At 34.8% G+C, this 19271-nt stretch overlaps 1 protein-coding gene across 2 annotated transcripts in view; it reads right to left on the bottom strand.

The window, feature by feature from the left end:
- Window positions 1-992: 992 nt before the first annotated feature.
- The window catches only part of LOC150092369 (mitoferrin-1-like), a 140825-nt gene continuing 122546 nt past the window's right edge, over window positions 993-19271 (bottom strand). For both annotated transcript variants that reach the window (XR_016550570.1, XM_090414932.1), the window contains one exon: window positions 993-1758. The gene's annotated coding sequence lies outside the window, so the exon portion shown is untranslated. The remainder of the gene's footprint in view (window positions 1759-19271) is intronic.

Here is a 19271-nt window from a genome sequence, read left to right as displayed (position 1 = left end):
AGGTCCAGGACCTCCTCTCTATAAGGTGCAACATTCATGGTTCGTTTAGGAAGCACATGCAGATTGGTTCATCCACCCAATGAGATGCCTTCCCAAACAATCACACTACCTCGACCATAAGTGTTCCTTTCATGGATACTAGAAGGATGATAATGCATCACTGGTTCTCTCCAGATCAGAGTACAATTAGTCAGCAACAATGTGAAACACTTCCAAAACACCAATAAGTACAGCTGCATTTACCAAAAGTCTAGAATATGTTAGATTTGAATTTAAATAAAAAACACAAGACTATTTCTTTAATCCAACAGCTGATGGCACCAAATTACGACTTTAGTTCTTTCCTCATGTCGGCTTCAAAAAAAATCAGTTAACACCTTTTATTCCCTTATAGAGAGTAGGCAAGGCCTTTTAATTATAGCTAGCTTTTGGAGCCTGAATGGGGAATTCAATCTCCACCGGTCGCCAATTACAGATAGCTGGCCCAAGATCATTACTAATTTTAAGTGGTAACTGATGAAGAGACTGGCCAACAAGTGCTGTCATCTCTTGGTACCTAACCCTAACAGGAATGTTATTGTCTGCAATAGTGTTGTTCTTTGGTCGATTTTCTTGAGTTTCTGGGGAGAAATCTACTAATTCAGGAACTGGTTGAAGAAAGGCTTAGAAAAAGTTCCTCTAGTAGGCGACTAGATTGAGCTTATATCTTCAGACAGCCTAATGCAGAGGATGCAAAAGGCACTCCCACTGATCTGAACAGGCATTCATGCCTGCTTACAATTTAAAATATTAAATTGTTCTCACAAATAACTGATTGTCAGCGCTTGTGTGCTGTGACAATTATTTGGTTTTGATGACGACGGTTAGAAAACCAGTGAAATATTAGCAAACTAAATAAATCGTATTTCTTTTGTTGTTGTGCATTATACTGCAAAACTTTAAATGAAGAATGCTTGCTAATAATAAAAATGATTCAACTAGACATATAAATACAATGAAATAGAAACAGATATTCTTTATTTTGTAAAGATTCTAATAGAAAAATGCTTTGATTTTATGGAAATTATGAAACTTACTTACTCACCTGAATCAAACAGTGTCAGTTTCATTTTAAAACATATAGGAAAGCAAGGGAAAAGAATGGATGAATTTTTTTTTTCCTTCATTTATGTGAATAAATACAAGTGTAAGCAGGTTAGCAGTAACATTTTCTTTTAAATTTGATTAATACAGCAGTGTTAATGTAATACTGGAAACTGAAATGACAACTCATAGCAAACATGAAGCAACGAGCTGACTGTACAGATCTCTTATTTACATATAATTTAATATACAATTTCTGTTCGTGATTCAATTTGTTACCAGACAATATGCTAAGAATTTCTCACCCTTTGTATTAATTTGTATTTTCTAATTATACACAGGAGACAATATAAATTGTCTAATTATAATCTTTAATTATTGTCGATTTTTGCACATAGAAAATATTTCTGTAATTTTCTTACGTTCTTCTTACTTATAAATTACATAATATCTACTCAACAAAGATTTAAAATTTTTGATTAATAAATAACATCATAGAATTTCAACTTCATATCATCAAATAAAAACCTTCAGTGCCATATCACTGTTTCCCTTTTTTTTGCCACTTCATTTTTTTCTTTCACAATGATTAAAATAAAAATTAAAGTAACAGTTGTTCTTGGACATTTCTTTAAGGAAGTCACTCCATCAGGCACTCTTAGGTTTGCTCAAAATCTGTATTAAAGAAAATAAGTTTAGTATCATATTTCAAAGTTCTCTTCTACATTCAATTCCTATATTTACAAAAAAAAACCTTCAAGTAGTTAATAAAAATTTTGTTAATACTGTTAAAATCACTATAATTAAAAGAAAAAAATGCGAATACTGTAATATTTAATTTCAGTGTATAACCATTACATTTGACAGTGGGACTTTTGCTGTCTGCCAGGAAAAAGGCAATAAAAAAGTGATTAACAGATAATAAATGATACAAATCCATGTATAGTTATCACCTACCCCCATGAAATCTCATTCACTAATACTCTGTAGTGTTTTTTCATATATATTCTAGCTTCCAATTTAATTTTGCATATACTAGCTTAAAAAATTGTAAAAGTAGCAAAATTTGGATAAAGAAGTCGAAATAATTACATCTGATGTAATTTTTTGCAGCTGATCGGAAACTTAGCTTATAACTTTTAATAATGCATTGTGATCATGGATCACAGAAAACTTTTCTTAATAATTCAGGGAATTCCCAAATTAATGAGCAATATTTACAATTTTTGTTCATCAAAATGTAGAAAAGCAAATACAGAGACCGGGCAGAAACCTTAAGTCAAAACCCTTGTTCAATACCAAATACAAAGCAATCCAATGTCAGATAATTATATTTATATTAATAATTATATTTTCATAAGTGAACTATCGAATTAAAGATGCCAAGAAATTATATCATTGGTTTCATTCTTTGTCCAAGTAAGCAAACAGTTTTCATGTGAAGTTGCTTCATGACTAGGTTACTTGTCATATAGAGGCTAATGACTTCACATCAATTGCCCTAGTATCCCATAATGCAACACATATCTTTATGGGCATTATGAGAAGGGCCACTACCCAGACTGATTTCGACCTTATTGAGGTCATATCAGTTTTGATAAAAGTTTTGATTTTAATTTGTGTTGCATTATGGGATACTAAGGCAATTGATGCGAAGTCATTAGCCTCTGTATAGAAGTAACCAGTCATGAAGTGATTTCATGTGCAAACTATGTTTGCTTACTTGGATAGAGGATGAAACCAAGAATATAATTCCTTGGCATCTTTAATTTATAGTATAACCAAGTTAAAAAACTTTCAACAAGTGAACTCTCAGTTGGTGTGTAATAGTAATATTATCAAAGCAAGAGCCATACAGATTCATTTCAGTGTCGTAAAATAAACAGAAACAGGAGATATATTAAAGATCCACCTTTATTTCATATCCTAATATGTTTTGAAACTTTGATCAGAGAGCTTATGAGAGTACAATCCACAGCATTGGAATTGTCTTAGATTGCACCACTTAAAAGGCATGAGCACTGCCTGGGCATCTATATATTCATCTTTGGGTTCAGTGGCCTGACACTGAACTTCAGGGATCACAAAATAATGATATGTGCATGCGGGCACTAACACTAAGCAAATGAGGCTGAAGAAAGGCAACTAAAATCGGTTGTAGAGTCGCCCCCTAGTGGGCTAATCCTGAAATTAGTCATCATCATCATCAAATTCCTGCCATGTATCCTCAAGGGGTGTACAGGATATGACAGTACTACATGAAAAAATTACATCATTACTAACTTCCTATCTACAATTTTCCTCCAAATCAGTCTGTTACTTGTCAAGACTCCAACATTATCAGATCTTATATTTCTATCGTCTAAGGCACTTTGTACCGTATCAATCCACCTATATCTTGGTCTTCCTGTCTGGGTCGTTTTCCTGCCAACCTGGCAGAGAACACTTGTTTTGCTAATCTTTCCTCTCCCATTCTATTTAAGTGACCATACCACCTGAGATTAGCTCTGCTAACGCATTCCTGGATGCTGACAATGTCAAGTTCTTTCCTGAAATTAGTTGAGTGTTTAAATAAAATTTTTTTACTATCAAGTTGTTCTGTGTGATTAAATACCAGAATTACTTATTATTTTCATGTTATAAATTTCTTTGTAACATGAATGAAAGAGGTTCTTGGTGCTTTTTCTCCACTTCTGCAAATCTTGTTATAGTGAACTTTTGTTTACCCTCCTCTCTATTAGCATATTTAAAGGGGTTCATTTCTGCATTTATTCCTTTATAGAAATCACTATTCTTTATTATATAGTATTAACCATGAATTTTCACAAATTAAAATCAAAACTTTAAAAGGAAATTTTGGACAACTTTGGATGGTTGTAAGTCAGAGAGCATGCACATACACATGCAACTTGTTAAAAAAATATACCACATTCCCTTAAGATAAAAAAAATACTTTTATAGTCTTTCAATGCAGTATATGTAGATTGTGCATCCTTTTCGCTAAAGTGAAACTAGCAATTAATCCAGCATAGCTATATAAGAAATGAGGTTGAGGACAAAAGACTACACAATAATCAGAAAGTACAGACTAAGAAGCTGAGGAGGTACTGCTTTTGACCAGAAACATCAAATTTCAGGACTAACTTTGCAACTGGTCTCCAAAAGGTCACTTGGAAATTCAAGATATACAGAGTGTCAATGCGAAAAATCCAAGCAACCTGCAATTTACAATGTAATGAACTGCTAGACAAAATCTTCTTAGAAGTTAAAATTTTTTTAACAGTATTATTTGAGACTTAAAATTTGCCAAGCATATTTAACCGAGGATGGTCTTCTAATAACGGGGAAAAAAGCATCACTCATTGTAATGGTCCTTACATCATAGGATGGAACTCTAGTATACTTCTCATACAGGAACTCTTCGCCTGTTATTAATTCATTGCTGATATATACTTAGTTCTTTTCCAGTCAAAGGGCACATATTCCTGTTCATAATGCATTTGCAGCCTTAGTCCTTCTCTCTCGGAAGAGCCATGAGAGCTTTGAAAAAAATGCTAATAAACTTGTTTGTGTTGTTCATCATCATCATCAAATTCCTGCCATGTACCCTCAAGGGGTGTACAGGATATGATAGTACTATATGAAAAATTTACATCATTACTAACTTCCTATCTACAATTTTCCTCCAAATCAGTCTGTTACTTGTCAAGACTCCAATATTATCAGGTCTTATATTTCTATCGTCTAAGGCACATTGTACCGTATCAATCCACCTATATCTTGGTCTTCCTCTGGGTCGTTTTCCTGCCAACCTGGCAGAGAACACTTGTTTTGCTAATCTTTCCTCTCCCATTCTATTTAAGTGACCATACCATCTGAGATTAGCTCTGCTAACGCATTCCTGGATGCTGACAATGTCAAGTTCTTTCCTAATATCCTCATTTTTAATATGATATTGCCATTGATGCCATCTGTTCACGCCTCTAATCTTTCTCAGGACTCTCATATCTGCGGTCTCTAGTCTTTGGTCAAGTGTTTTACTTCTGACCCAGCTCTCATATCCATAAGTTAAAATTGGTTTGAACACAGTCTTGTATACAGCTAATTTAGTGTTCCGACTAATTTCTTTCTTATTCCATATGAATTTATTCAATTGACTTCCCACGATACCAGCTTTGCTGATTCTGTTGTCTATTTCTATATTTAGTTTACCATCTTCAGTAAAAATTGTGCCTAAGTAGCTGAAATGTTTTACTTGTTCCACAGGTTCTCCATTCACAACACAGTTGACATTTTCAATGATTCTGCCTATTTTCATTGTCTTTGTCTTTTTATTGCTGACCTTCATACCATATCTATTACAACAGCTATTCAATTTAGTCAGAGAATCTTGCAGACTTGTAGCGGATTTATTTAGAAGTATAACATCATCCGCATAAAGCAAAGAGCTGACATTAACATCTCCAATTTTGATATCAGGTTTAATACCACATTCCTTCATAATGTGATCCATATAGATAATGAATAACAGAGGGGATAATGTACATCCTTGTCTCACACCAGATTTAACATTAAACCATCTTCCTGTACTTCCTTCAATTCTAACTGCTGACTCACAACTCAAATAAAGACTAAGTATTGCTTGATATAATGCCCCATTGACACCATATAACTGCAGCGTATTGAATAGATTCTCTCTTGGCACCTTGTCATATGCCTTTTCCAAATCGACAAAACTTAAATACAGATCTTTGTTATATTCCCATGCTTTTTCGACTATTTGTCGTAAAGTGAAGATCTGATCCTGACAGCCTCTATTTGGCCTGAATCCAGCTTGTTCTTCACCAAGCTTTTCTTCCACAATTCTTCTCAACCGTTTCTCAAGTATACTTGCATAGATCTTGCCAGGAACACTCAGTAGGGAAATACCTCTGTAATTCTCACATTCAGTTTTATTTCCCTTTTTATATATGGGTACTATGAGAGCTCTACTCCAATCATCGGGAATTCGTCCCTCTGTCCAGGCTTTCTGAACTATGCAGTGCAACCACTGTAAGACTCTTATACCACCATACTTCAGCATTTCTGGTCGAATATCATCTACTCCTGCTGCCTTTCCACATTTCAAGCCTTTGATGGCTTTTTCTACTTCAAGTATAGATATGTATTCCTGACTGCATGCCTGGTCAGTGTTTTTTATCACTGTGCTGTCATCACTGCTTGTTTCATTTAGCAGTTTTTCAAAGTAATTACTCCATACTTCAAGGATATCTTTTTCTCCTGTTTTCATTTCACCTTTATCATCTCTAATTCCTTTCACAGCACTCTTTCCTCCATTCCTAAGCTTCTTCAACAACCTCCAGAATATTTTGCCACCTTCTTGATATTTATTTTCTATATTCTTGCCAAAGTCCTCCCATGACTTTTGTTTAGCTAGTTTTACACACTGTTTAGCTTTCTTACATTTGTCTCTGTATTCTGTAAGAGTAAAAGCTGACTTATTTGCCAGGAACTTTTGATATGCTTTCTTCTTTTCCTTCACTGCCTCTTTAACTTCCTGTGTCCACCAGGGAGTTCTGATTTTTTTATCTTTGCACACAACCTCACCACATGCCTCTCTGGCAGAATCAATCAATGTTTCCTTCAGAGTTTGCCACTGAATCTCCAAGGTTTGATTCCTGTTCTCAAACTCTTTCATTTTCTTTTCAATAATATTTCTGTATTTTAGTCTACAGTTTACATCTGAGAGCTGCTCAACTTTTATTCGCTTTAAAACTTTCTTACATGTTATTCTTTTCAATATGAAATTCAATTTTATCCTGCTCAAGACTAAATAGTGATCACTTCCAATTTCAAATCCTCTGTACACTCTGGTGTCCTGCACCAGGGAGAAAACATCACTGTCATAGCTTAATTTTCTTAATCCCCTAAAATATGTCTCATCTCTGCTGTTATTACTTCTCAACACATGATTTGCATTTCCTACTATAGCTTTGTCCTTGAATTTTTAGATGAAGCATCACATTATTTCTTGAAACATCTCCTCAAGAGAGTTTGAGATGTTTTGAAAATTCACTATGTACATTAATACATGACTGTTAGTTAGTTTTCTTCTTGATTTTTCTGCTATACACTGGGTCCAAAATATGATTTACTCTTCTAGGGTTTTAACTGCATCAGTCTATGAAATGTGTCATTAGTTTTTTTTTTTTTTTTTTTTTTTTTATATTTGTTCTCTACGACAGTAATATGATCTGTGAACCCTTTAAAATGTTCCATTGTTCAAGTATCATATGTTGGCAACTGATTAGATCATGTTTAATCACAAAATCAGTATGGTTTAAAAAGCTTCATCATCAGATCATTGATTGAACTACTTGAGAAGGGAGGGGATTATTTTTTAAAATATCTTGATGAGTTTCATGTAATAAAAACTAGTTAGAGGCAGAAAGGAATATTTTAGGTAATCATCTTAATAATGGTATTAGAAACCAGTACACTTATTGCTATAATAGGTAAAATTTGATGTCTTTTTTTTTATTCATATACAAATCAGTATTTCAAACATAAATTCTTTACCGTGAATCTGAAATAAAAACTTTATGCACTTAGAATTTTTTTTTTTTTTTTTTTTTACAAGTAGGTTGATGGTTATTGCATTATACAGTTTAACATAATTATGATGGTAATCATTATTGCTTCTGTTAATCTCAAAATGACCTTAACTTCAAAATTGTATAAAAACTATATTTGCTGAATAGAAATAGGGTATATTAAAGACCCAGTTATATTTCAAAGCCAAATATATGTCAAGACTTGGAAAGTTTTGAAAATTTAACCACAGAGCTTATGAGAATACAATCTTTGGCATTGGAGTTGCCTTAGCTTGCGCTACTTAAAAGACATGGGCAGCGCTCATAGCTTTAAGTAATGTAAGTAGTTTGTATATTTGCCTTTTATTAGAGAAACTTTTGATAAAGATTTTACCAGCCTGGCAGTTGTTTCGAACCTGATTGGTTCTCTTCAGAGACCAGGCAGAAACCTTAAGAGTACAAAAATCCCCATTCAATGCAAAAGCAATTCTATGTCAGAGATTTGTATTTTTCATAAGTGAACTCTAAGTCATTGCATAATGACTCTCAAATCATTCTGCAAGTACTGCATATCAGCAGCATTCCTGATTACCCTACCTATCTTTGCATCATCAGCAAATAGTCCCTGCGGTTAGCCTAGTGGCTATGCACTTCACGACCATATGCCTGGGGAAGGAGTGTCCTAGGTTCGATTCCTGTTGACGACGTGAGGAGCTTAAGGATCTTCCTCAGCAATAGCCAAGTTAGCCAGTCTTGGAAAGTGGACAGCAAGGTTTTACCCCCAGTTTATCTGGTGGAGTTTTTCATCCTGCAAGCAGGCAAACCAGCCCTGTGAACATACACACAGATACAGTCAAGAATATTTAGGACAATCCCTCCAGCCATAGGTCTGAATTGTCAGCTATGCCGGTATAAAAATGGGGGGGGGGGGGGATTGAGATGATGCCGTAGCTCTCCGTAAAAGTGCCTCATGGCCATTGAATCACCATACGAAATGAATGAATGAATGAATGAATGAATCAGCAAATAGCTGTATGCCACTTGTCAAATCCTTCCTGATATCATTAATGTACAGATTAATAACATTGGACAGTTTGGTGTACCCTTTTTGGTACACCACTTAAATCTTGCAGACTCACTGACAGAAATCTTGATATCTGTCAGTCAGCTATCCTCTTCCATGCTAATATTCTATAATCCAAACTCATATTCTCTAATTCATGCAACAGTATACCATGTTGTATTCTGTCAACAGCCTTAGCAAAATCCAAAAGTATCATGGTGTATTCATTCCCTTTTGTCTAATTCAATGGTAACATTGTTACAGAATGTGAGCAAGTTGCTAAAATATGACCTTCCCTTAGTAAATCCATGTTACCTGTTGCAAAGTAGAGATTCACTGTCAATCCATTTCTGAATGTGAGAACTAACCAATTTTTCCAAAATCTTCACCGCCACTCCTGGGATACTAATTGGTCGATAGTTGGATACACTGGTCTTTGCACCACCCTTGTGCAATGAAATTATCATACATTCTTTCCATTCCTGCAGAATATTTTAATTAGAATTTCCTTCATTGTAATTCAATATTTTAACTTTTTGTTGTACAATTTGTTTATTGGGCAAGTCATCAAAGATGAACATGAATTTCGCAAGTGTGAAAATAAAATAGATTATCTATTCTGAAATATAACAAGCAATGAATTTAAGCAGTAATGGTAAATTCAGTTCATTTGGTTAAACTATATATTAGAGATACTAGGAAATTATATTCTTGGTTTAATCCTTTGTCCAAGTATAAGCAAACAAAGTTTGCATATGAAGTACCTTCACAACTAGGCTACTTGTATATAGAGGACTTCTCCATTACTTCAACCTTGGTATCTCTTCTGGGTCTGGCTCCCATTGATTAGATCTCAATAATGGTCAAAACCAGCTTGGGTAGTGACCAGTGGTGAGCTATAAGGGGCTCGCGCGAGCCCTTTGTTAAATTTTTTACAAATTTTTCCGAGCCCCTTGTCCTTCTTGTTTACTTTTTTATTAAAAAAAAAACAAAAAAAAAAAAAAAATACAATTTTTTTAAATATATTAAACTACAAACTCATACGATAACCTAACAAAAACTATTCTATTCAGCAGTGTATAGATTATTTGGAAATTATTGTTTCAACTCCTCTATAACGAATGTGCCCAGGTTTGAAAATAAAATAAGTGAATGCACTATCTTTACCCTTCTCCCTTCTGGTAGCCAATCGTATGGTAAAACCGTTGATTATCACATGAAGTATAAAAAAACAAAAGAGAAATATAATGTATTTAAATATTATTGTGTTTAGATAATATTTATTATTTATAGATTGTTTGTCATAAAATGTTTTACCGCAAACAAAAGAAATTTATTTTGTTTATAAAAAAATTCGGACTATTTCATATGTGCGATTATAAAAGATTTTATTCTTATTATATTTTAATAGTTAAAAAATGTTTTTCTTATGTAAGATAAATTAGCATAGATGATTGTGTGCAAATATTTTATGTTTAGATCATGAAATATTTGTTTAAAAATGATAGCTTTTACAGGTTAATTGTCCTCTCATATTTTTTGATTGGCATTTGTACTCAAGCTGTATTAATAAAAGTTTTTGTGTGAAATATGTTTTTTTTTTGCTCGACGATGCAAGCCCTTTGTTAAAATTTCCATAGCTCACCACTGAAAGGGGGATGTGTTTTGCATTATGGGATACTAATACAACTGATGTGAAGTCATTAGCCTCTATATACAAGTAGCCCAATCGTGAAGATACCTCATGCATAAGCTTTGTTTGCTTACACATGGACAAAGGATTAAACAAAGAATATAATTTCTAGATATCTTTAATTTGTAAATTCAATGTTTTATTTTTAAAATTAGTGCAATGGAACAAGATAATATATGTTCTTCTATTTTACTGACAATATTACAGAAATTATTTTCATGCTATTTTCAAATCTTGTACTGAAAATCACTATGTTAAATATTTATAAATAACAATGTTTTCAAATAACATTTAGACTCATCGAGGGAGAGTGTGCCAATCGTTCGATGCTGTTAGCACACTCTCCCTCGATGAGTCTTTGGACTCCCTGGAGGTGTCAAATAATAATAATAATAATAATAATAAATATGAACTTTTTTTTTCTGTTTTTATGAACAAACAATGTTAGAAATTGCATTACATGCTTTCCGATTATGAGATAGTTTTTTATATCACAAATGCACATCCAATAATATTTCAGAAGAAACTCAGTTGCTTTTACCTTTAGCTTAAAATTGCAATAGTTAATTTTTTTTATACTTTTTTGAAGGATATTCATTCATTCAAATAATATCTAATGCTTAATGAATGTAGAATAGATAGGATATGGTGAAAATACATGAACATATTTCATACATATTGAGTCAAAATTTATGCTCTTCTTGAAGATTTTCAATTGCACCTCTTCTCCCTCTCCTTCAGGAAACAAATAATAAATAACTAATCTTTGTCCAATTTTCTACTGGTCTGAAAGTTTTAGCAGAATATTCGAAATCTATTAACTCCACTTGTTACGTCTGTTGAAGCACACAGTTATAAAAGTGCACTATTTCTTTGCAATCTGACTATTTTAGTCACTACTTTTTCTTCCAGTTGTTCAGCTGTTTTACATTGAAATTATTCTAAATTTTACAAACACATTTCATGCTATTTTTTCACCATGTAAAAATCATTTATATTTATGACACAAAAAGAGTTCATTGATAAATAAATAAATTGGTATAGAAAAATAAACCAGCAACATGTTTATTTTTTCTTAAAAACCCCCCCCAAATATTACTACTTCCACTAAAGCTGGTTACCATTTCTAAAGTAAACTGTCTTAAGAAATTCTGAATAATATTTCTTCCTGCCCAAAGAAAAGACGGAAAACTTAGGTTACTCTCACCACTAAATTGAGAAAAAAAAGAAAAGAAAGAACACTTCCCTAGAAGTCACACTAAAGAACCCATTTAGTGCAGTATACATTAACAATGTATTTTTCGATTTCATCCATTTGATTAACTAGCAAAAGTTAATAAATTATAATAAAACTAGCAAAATTGAGGTAGCAAAAGAAAAGAGTGAGAGCGTTAGAATGATTAGTCTTTTGCCACGGTATGACAGTGAAGTGTTAAAAGGAGGGCCATAATTGTAAATGACTTTATGCGTGGGTTATGTAAGACGAGTGGTGCAGAATTTGTGGACGTGTGGAGTGAGTTCGATGAGCAAAAAGATTCTATGTAAGATGGATGGCTTGCATTTGAATGGATTCGGTGTAAGGAGATTTGAAAAAGTGTTGTTGTATAATATGCCCGAGCGAATAAGGACAACAAATCAGAATGGGATAGTTAATATAAGGCATCAAGGTAGGGATGGGGCTAATAGGGATCTTAAATTCATGTACATTAAGGCAAGGAGTATTAGGAACAAGAAGGAAGAGTTTTTGGCCATGGTTGGCACTTCCAGACCACAGGTTATTGGCATTAGTGAATCATGGCTGACTGTAAATGATATAGCTAGTGGGACTGAATGTGATGGGTATAGTGCGTTCAGGAATGACAGGGAGAATAAAATGGGGGGGGGGGAGTATTGTTGATGATAGCTGATGAGCTGCAGCCAAGGAGAATAGAAGTTGAATTGCAGGATAGAGAAAAGAGCACATTTGAGGCCATTTGGTGTGAGATTGTGGCTAGTAGAACAAAATATACAATTGGGTGCTGCTATAGACTAGGCGATGGAAAAGATAGTGGAGACAGTATGCACAAGCAAATAGAAGAAATGAGTGGAAGGAGGGTAATTATTATGGGATATTTCAACTATGGTCGCATTGACTGGAGTGAGGAGAGGACACACGGGAGGAAGGAATTGGATTTTATGCGGTTATTAAGGGATAACTATCTGCGACAGCATGTAATGGAAAATACTAGGGGTCAGAGAGTGCTTGACCTAGTAATTACATCTGAGGATTTGGCTGTAAAAAATATGACCACATTGCCACCAATTGGTGAGAGTGATCATAGGGTCCCTGACTTGGGAGGTGGCTAAAGGTGTGGAATTTACAATTAAGACAGGGTACATGTGGAATTATCGGGCTGGAAAGTATGACAAGCTTAGGAGTTTGATTGGTTCAGTGCCAAGGCATGTACAACTGCAAGGACTAGAAGTTGATAGGCAGTTAAGAAGTGTTTGCATGAAGCAATGGCTGATTGTATACCTAGAGTCAGAATAATAAATCAAGTAGGGGTTAAATGGATGAATAACACCATTAAGCTTGAGCTGCAAAAAAAGAAACAACTATGGAGGTAATTTAAGGAGAAAGGTGACCGACAGGCACATGAACGGTATAAAGTGCAGGCCAGAAGGGTAACGAGTGTGGTAAGAAAAGCAAAAAAGGATTTATGAAAGAACATTGGCCATGCAGGCTAAAGAGAATCCTAAACAGTTTTTTCGATATGTTGCAAGGAAAAGGAAAAATGTATATGGCAGAATGATTTTAAAGAATGCTGATGGTAGGGTGGTAACTGAATCAGTTGATATAGTTGAGATACTGATTGAGCACTTTGCAAGAAAATATCATCAGGTGGTGACATTGCAGAAATGAATGAACCAGTAGATTATACGAATTGTGGTGAATGAAGTGGAGGTGAGTAGTCTATTGCATAACCTCAATGTCAATACATCTGTGGGATTGGATTGTATACCAGCTCATGTCGTACGAGAAGCGGCCAAAGAATTGTCAGTACCCTTGACCATTTTGTTTAATTTGAGTCTCGGGTCTGAGTTAGTCCCAAGGGGGTGGAAAGAGGGGAAAATAGTTCCAAGACTACTGTTGTAAATTACCGACCGATTAGCATATCAGGAATCGTTGTCAAGCTCTTGGAGAAAATAGTCAAGAGGAAAATACAAGATCGGATAGATGAAAATAGGATACTGTATGGGGGACAGCATGGTTTTGTGAAGGGTAGATCATGCCTCAGTAACTTGCTCATGTTTTATAACACAGTGACGGCTGAACTGGATAAGGGTAATGGGTTTACAGTGATTCTACTGGACCTTGCTAAGGCTTTTGACAGGATACCACATGGAACTCTAATCAGTAAACTGGAACAGATGGGGATGGATATAGGGTGGTTGATGGAGAGATACCAGAGTGGTTTATTCAGGAGTGGATTCCAAAAGATGGCTTGTGACTAGTGGTGTGCCGCAGGGTTCTGTTCTTGAACCACTACTTTTTAATTTGTTCATTAATGATATAGGAAAGGATCTGAGAGGAAGGTTCACTTGTTTGCTGATGATGCAAAGTTGGGTACAGCAATTGTGAGTGCACAGGATGTCAAAATTTTGCAGGATGATTTGGATAGTTTGAAGGACTGGGCTAGGGAAAATGGATGTCAATTTAATGTGGCAAAGTGTAAGGTTATGCATTTTGGAGTGAAAAGATTAGCAGCGGTATATCACATTGGTGGAACCGTGCTCCAGGAGATTGATGAGGCCAGGGATTTGGGAGTGTTGGTGGACAGGGAGTTGAAATTTAGGGGGCACATTGCAAAAGTGGCTAAATCAGCTCATCAAATCACTTGGTTACTGAAAAATACTTTAACATGCAGAGACAAACAAGTTATTGTTCCTCTATATCGAGCTTCGATAAGACTCCATCTGGACTACTGTGCCCAGTTATGGGCGCCAGGGTTTCTTCGTGATGGGGAGGAAGAGGAGAGGATCCAGAGACTAGTGACCAAGATGATAGCAGGTCTGTGGAATGAACCTTATGAGAATAAGTTGAAGATTTATGGGTTGCAAAAATTTGTCGATAGGCGGAAAAGAGGTGATATGATTGAGACATTCAAATTATTGAAGGGTTTCTATAAGATTAATCCAGAAGATATTTTTGAAAATAGGACTGGTGGTGGGAGTACTAGGGGCCATGCATGGAAGCTGGGCAAGAATGTGGTTAACAAGGGTGTTAGAGCTAGGTTTTTTACTTGGAGAGTGGTGAATGAGTGGAATAAGCTGCCAGAGTCTGTTCTGGGTGCTACGTCCGTGAATGAGTTCAAGGAGGGGTATGATAGATACTGTGTGAATGTCGAATAGTTGTTCTTGACATGATGTTAGGGCCTCCCTCGATGAGTCTGTCGACTCCTTGGAGTTGCTCGGAATAATAATAATAATAATAACTAGCAGACATCCTAAACAGAAATACTGATATTTCTTTTGTTTTATAAGAATTTTTAAGTCAAAATAATTTCTTAATTTATACTATTATAGCTTCAAATGTATTATTGAAAACTAAATTATCTGATACAATTATTATTATTAAAGTAACCTTCATGGATAGACTTATCGTATAGGGTCCCACTCAACCAGCAACATGTTTATCATATTGAACTTTAAAATTATTGACATGCCCTGCATTCACAATGCATTCTACTCACCAACAACTACCATGTAAAAATTTACTCCTCACTATTTAAACTGCAGATATTACAGAATATAATTTATTTTCACTGTTCACAAGACAATTGAAAACATAAATTCTCTTGTTTACACTATTTTTAGTGTAAAATAGTAATAAGAGTATGGCAACTTCAAAAATGACACACACACACACATATATATATATATATGAAAAGTATGCATTTCTTTTAAAATGTGCAACAATTTTTTCTTTGCAGAGCAAGAAAATACAGAATAATCATACTAAGATATTTTTTTCCCCTTCATTGGGTGATCATTTTAAAACCAAATGTTTATGTCAGAAACAGCGCAAGATTATTTTCTCACTATATTTACGAAATGAACATCGAAAATAATTATCAGAATGACATTAATAATTAATACTGCTTTAATTGCATGTTACACAGAGAGCCTAGCCAATACATAATTTGTTTCATAATAGTTTGCTTCAATTTGTAATGCATAATTTTTGGAAATGGGGTGAGAGGAACTTAGCTTCAAGTGCTGTAGATAATATTATTATAATTGCCTTGGTTTTTGTTTTATGTAAATCAAAATCATACTAAATGCAGGAAAAGTATTCTGTAAAGTTTATTATTAGAATTATAAATAAACAATAAACATGACTTACCGTATTTTTCCATGTATAAGACGAACCCTTCTTTTTCGAACCCAAAATTAAGAAATCAATATTTCTTAATTTTCAGAACCCATTTGATATTTTTTTAAATATTCAAAGTATATTTAATAATTAGGTGATATTTTTAAGATTTAAATTTAATCTTAAAGATTTAAGCTTTATTTCCATGTTCTTTTACGTAATTGATGACTTTTAACTTGAATTTTAAAGAATATGACAATCGTTTTTTATTTTCGGACATTTTAATCAGCCAATGCTCAAAATACTGTTAATGCATTAACTTATCCCACCAACCAGTTGCAGATGTATGAATGCTTTAAGAGTTTTGATTGGTTTATTCAGAATCAGCGGTTAATGACATCAATCGACAGAGTTAACAAAGGTTAGTGATTGGTGGAAGCCTGTTCGCGGAGACAAGGTATCGGCAGTTTCACCACAGCAACCACGGGTCTCTCAACCGGTTACTCCCCCGTGTATAAATGACCCTCAATTTAAGGTCTAAAAATTTTATAAAAAAGTATTGCCTTATACATAGAAAAATACAGTCATTTAGAAGAAACTGCGAACTTGTTAAATACTTTTGTGATTATCTTTCGAAATAACTGTTGCATGAAACTAATTATCACCAACAAACTTTTTATGAGGAAAAAATATTCTGACATTTCCCATTGTAGGCCGATACAAGATTTACATGCAAGTATTCATTTTATAACCATATGAAGGTGTGTGTGTGGGGGGGGGGGGGGGATACTGATTTTTTTTTATTCCTATGATAAAAAAACATATATTTCATAATGGAAGTTTCTTATTTTATCCTGCCATTAACAGCAAACTATATGATAAAAGGACTAGAAATATAGCCTTGTAGAAGTTCAACCCCACGTCCAAGGCAGAAGTGGCAAGAAGTAGAGAATTGCTCTGTAGGGTAAGCAGTGGGGATTATGAGGACTCTGAGCAGATACGGTAGAAGGAAAGGTTTCTTTTGTCTGATCCTGCTCCCACCCAACTTGGATGGTTACATCAAACCCTGCAAAGAACCCCGAAAATTGCTAGTTAACGGGGCTCTGGCACACCCAATTCCATGAAGAGCATCTGTTCTGATCAGAAATAAATACTACTGCATCAAGGGAAGCCGACATGTTGAGAGTTGCAGTTCAGGATCTCGATGAGAAATATGCTACGAGGACTCTCAACAAACTTCAGCTTAACATCAATGGCACTCAAAAATATGATGGAAGAGCTTAAGAATGTTTTATACAAAAATAACATCCACATTGCATGTTTACAAGAAATTAAACTAAATCAAAATCTGAAGCTTCAAATCAAAGACTATTCAACACTAAGGAAAGACAGACTGGATCATTCTGGCAGAAGTCTAGCTATACTCTTACGCAGGGCCAGCTGGTGGCGTGTGCAATATACACAGGTGCCGCAGAAGAAAAGGCACCTAAAAGTTGTCAAAAAATATGAGATAAGAGTTTAAACGAACAATGAATGGTATATATAATTATGAATGTACGTCGTCTTCCGTTCGGTCCTCTTCAGATCTTCCCAGAAATGAACAAACAAATTCTGAAATTGTATCATGTGCCAGATTACATCACTGTAATTTTTGATTAAAATTTACTAAAATATACCTAAAATAGGTCTTTATTTTTCGATGTATCATAAATCAACTTATGTTTAATTGTTGAGTTCCGTGTAAAAAAAAATTGTATAAGCAGGACTAATCCGTAGGTAACATTATACTGTAAAGTTTTCATTTGTTTTTCATTTCCTGTTCATTTTGTTCACACTTTATTCAAAAAAAACTTTTTTCGAACGGTATCGAACATTAATCTCACACACAAGAAAAAGACTAGGCGCCGGCGCTGCTCTTACGGACCAAACACATTAAATATATATATATATTAAAATATCATATAAACAGCATACAGCAATATAAATAGTAACACAGAGCCTCTCTCTCTATGTTCACTGGGCATCTACAGATGCCATATGGTCACTCTGATGCTCGGTGATGTGCCACATCAGGCCTCACCATGTAGTCCTGTTGTTTGCTTTTCTGGCGGCCTCAACTCTCTGAAAATCAGTCACTCCACACACACACCATCCATTCATCTAATTGATGGTCTACCCTTTCCTCTTTTTCCAGGAACTTTACCTTCTATTACTATTCTGAGAAGTTCCTCTTCCATCCTTTCTATGTGTCCAAAATATTTTACCTTTCTTATTTTTAAGGAGCCTTAAAGTTCTACTGATCTTTTCTAACACCATTCATTTGTATGTCTTTCAGCATATGATATCCTCAACATATAACCCCACATATCAAAAGCAGATATCTGTTTCTTATCTGACTTCTTCAGGTTCCATGCCTCACATCCATAAGTCGCTATTGGAAAAATAACCACGTCCAAAATCCTCAACTTTGTTCCCATGGAGATAGATCCATCCTTCCAGATTTTAGACAGGTCTCTGACTGTTGTTTTAGCCATTCTTTACCTTTTTCTGACGTCTTCTGAACAGCAATTCTTCACATTAATAATGGATCCCAGGTAAAGCTTGCTGACTTCCTCAATTCTTTCTCCATTAAGGTACACTTGTTTCTTAAGAGCCTCTCTGTTTGTGTTTCCTTTGAGAACCATAATCTTTGTCTTACTAGGATTGAATTGAAGTTCTGTTATTACTGATCTTGTTAACTTTGTCAAGAATTAGTCCTAGTTCTTCATTGTCATTACAAAGGAGCACTGTATCATCAGCATACCTCAGATTACTGATCAATCTACCTCCTATCCTAATTCCTGTCCTGAGCTCCTCCAATGCTTCATGCATAATATCCTCCGCATATATACTAAACAAGTAAGGAGAAAGTAAACATCCCTGCCTAACTCCTTTACCAACTTGAAGCCAGTCAGTCAATCCAACACCTGTTTTTACCATGGCTTCTTGCTCCCTATACAAGTTGGCTATCAACCTGATAGTGTGTTGAGGAAAACTCATTCTTTTCATTACTTCCCACAGTTTCACATGCTAAACACAGTCAAAAGCTTTAGAATAGTCTAAGACACACATTACCAGAGGGAGTCTGAACTCTTCATAGTTTTCTATGATCTGATCTCTGGTGCCCTTACTTTTCCTAAAACCTGCTTGTTCCTTGGGCATCCCTGCCTCAACTTTGGCCTCAATCCTATTTAGCATGATCTTCAATAAAATTTTGATTGCATGAGATACTAAACTAATAGTTCTATAATTCTTGCATGCCTTCATATCACCTTTCTTATGTAGTGGTATGAAAACCTACTTCTTCCAGTCTCAAGGCCATGATCCTGTCTCCCATATCCTTGTAATCAATCTATGTGAGACACTCTTATCCCTTCGTCCCCCATGGCCTTAATTAACTCTGCTGGGATTTCATCTGCACCTGGGGCCTTATTGCTGTTAAGC

Source organism: Typopeltis vanoorti, chromosome 26, assembly GCF_054136105.1.
Source record: "Typopeltis vanoorti isolate ZY-2024b chromosome 26, IOZ_Tvanoo_1.0, whole genome shotgun sequence".
NCBI classification, from domain to species: Eukaryota; Metazoa; Arthropoda; class Arachnida; order Uropygi; family Thelyphonidae; genus Typopeltis; species Typopeltis vanoorti.
This window is presented reverse-complemented; position numbering and strand designations above follow the sequence as displayed.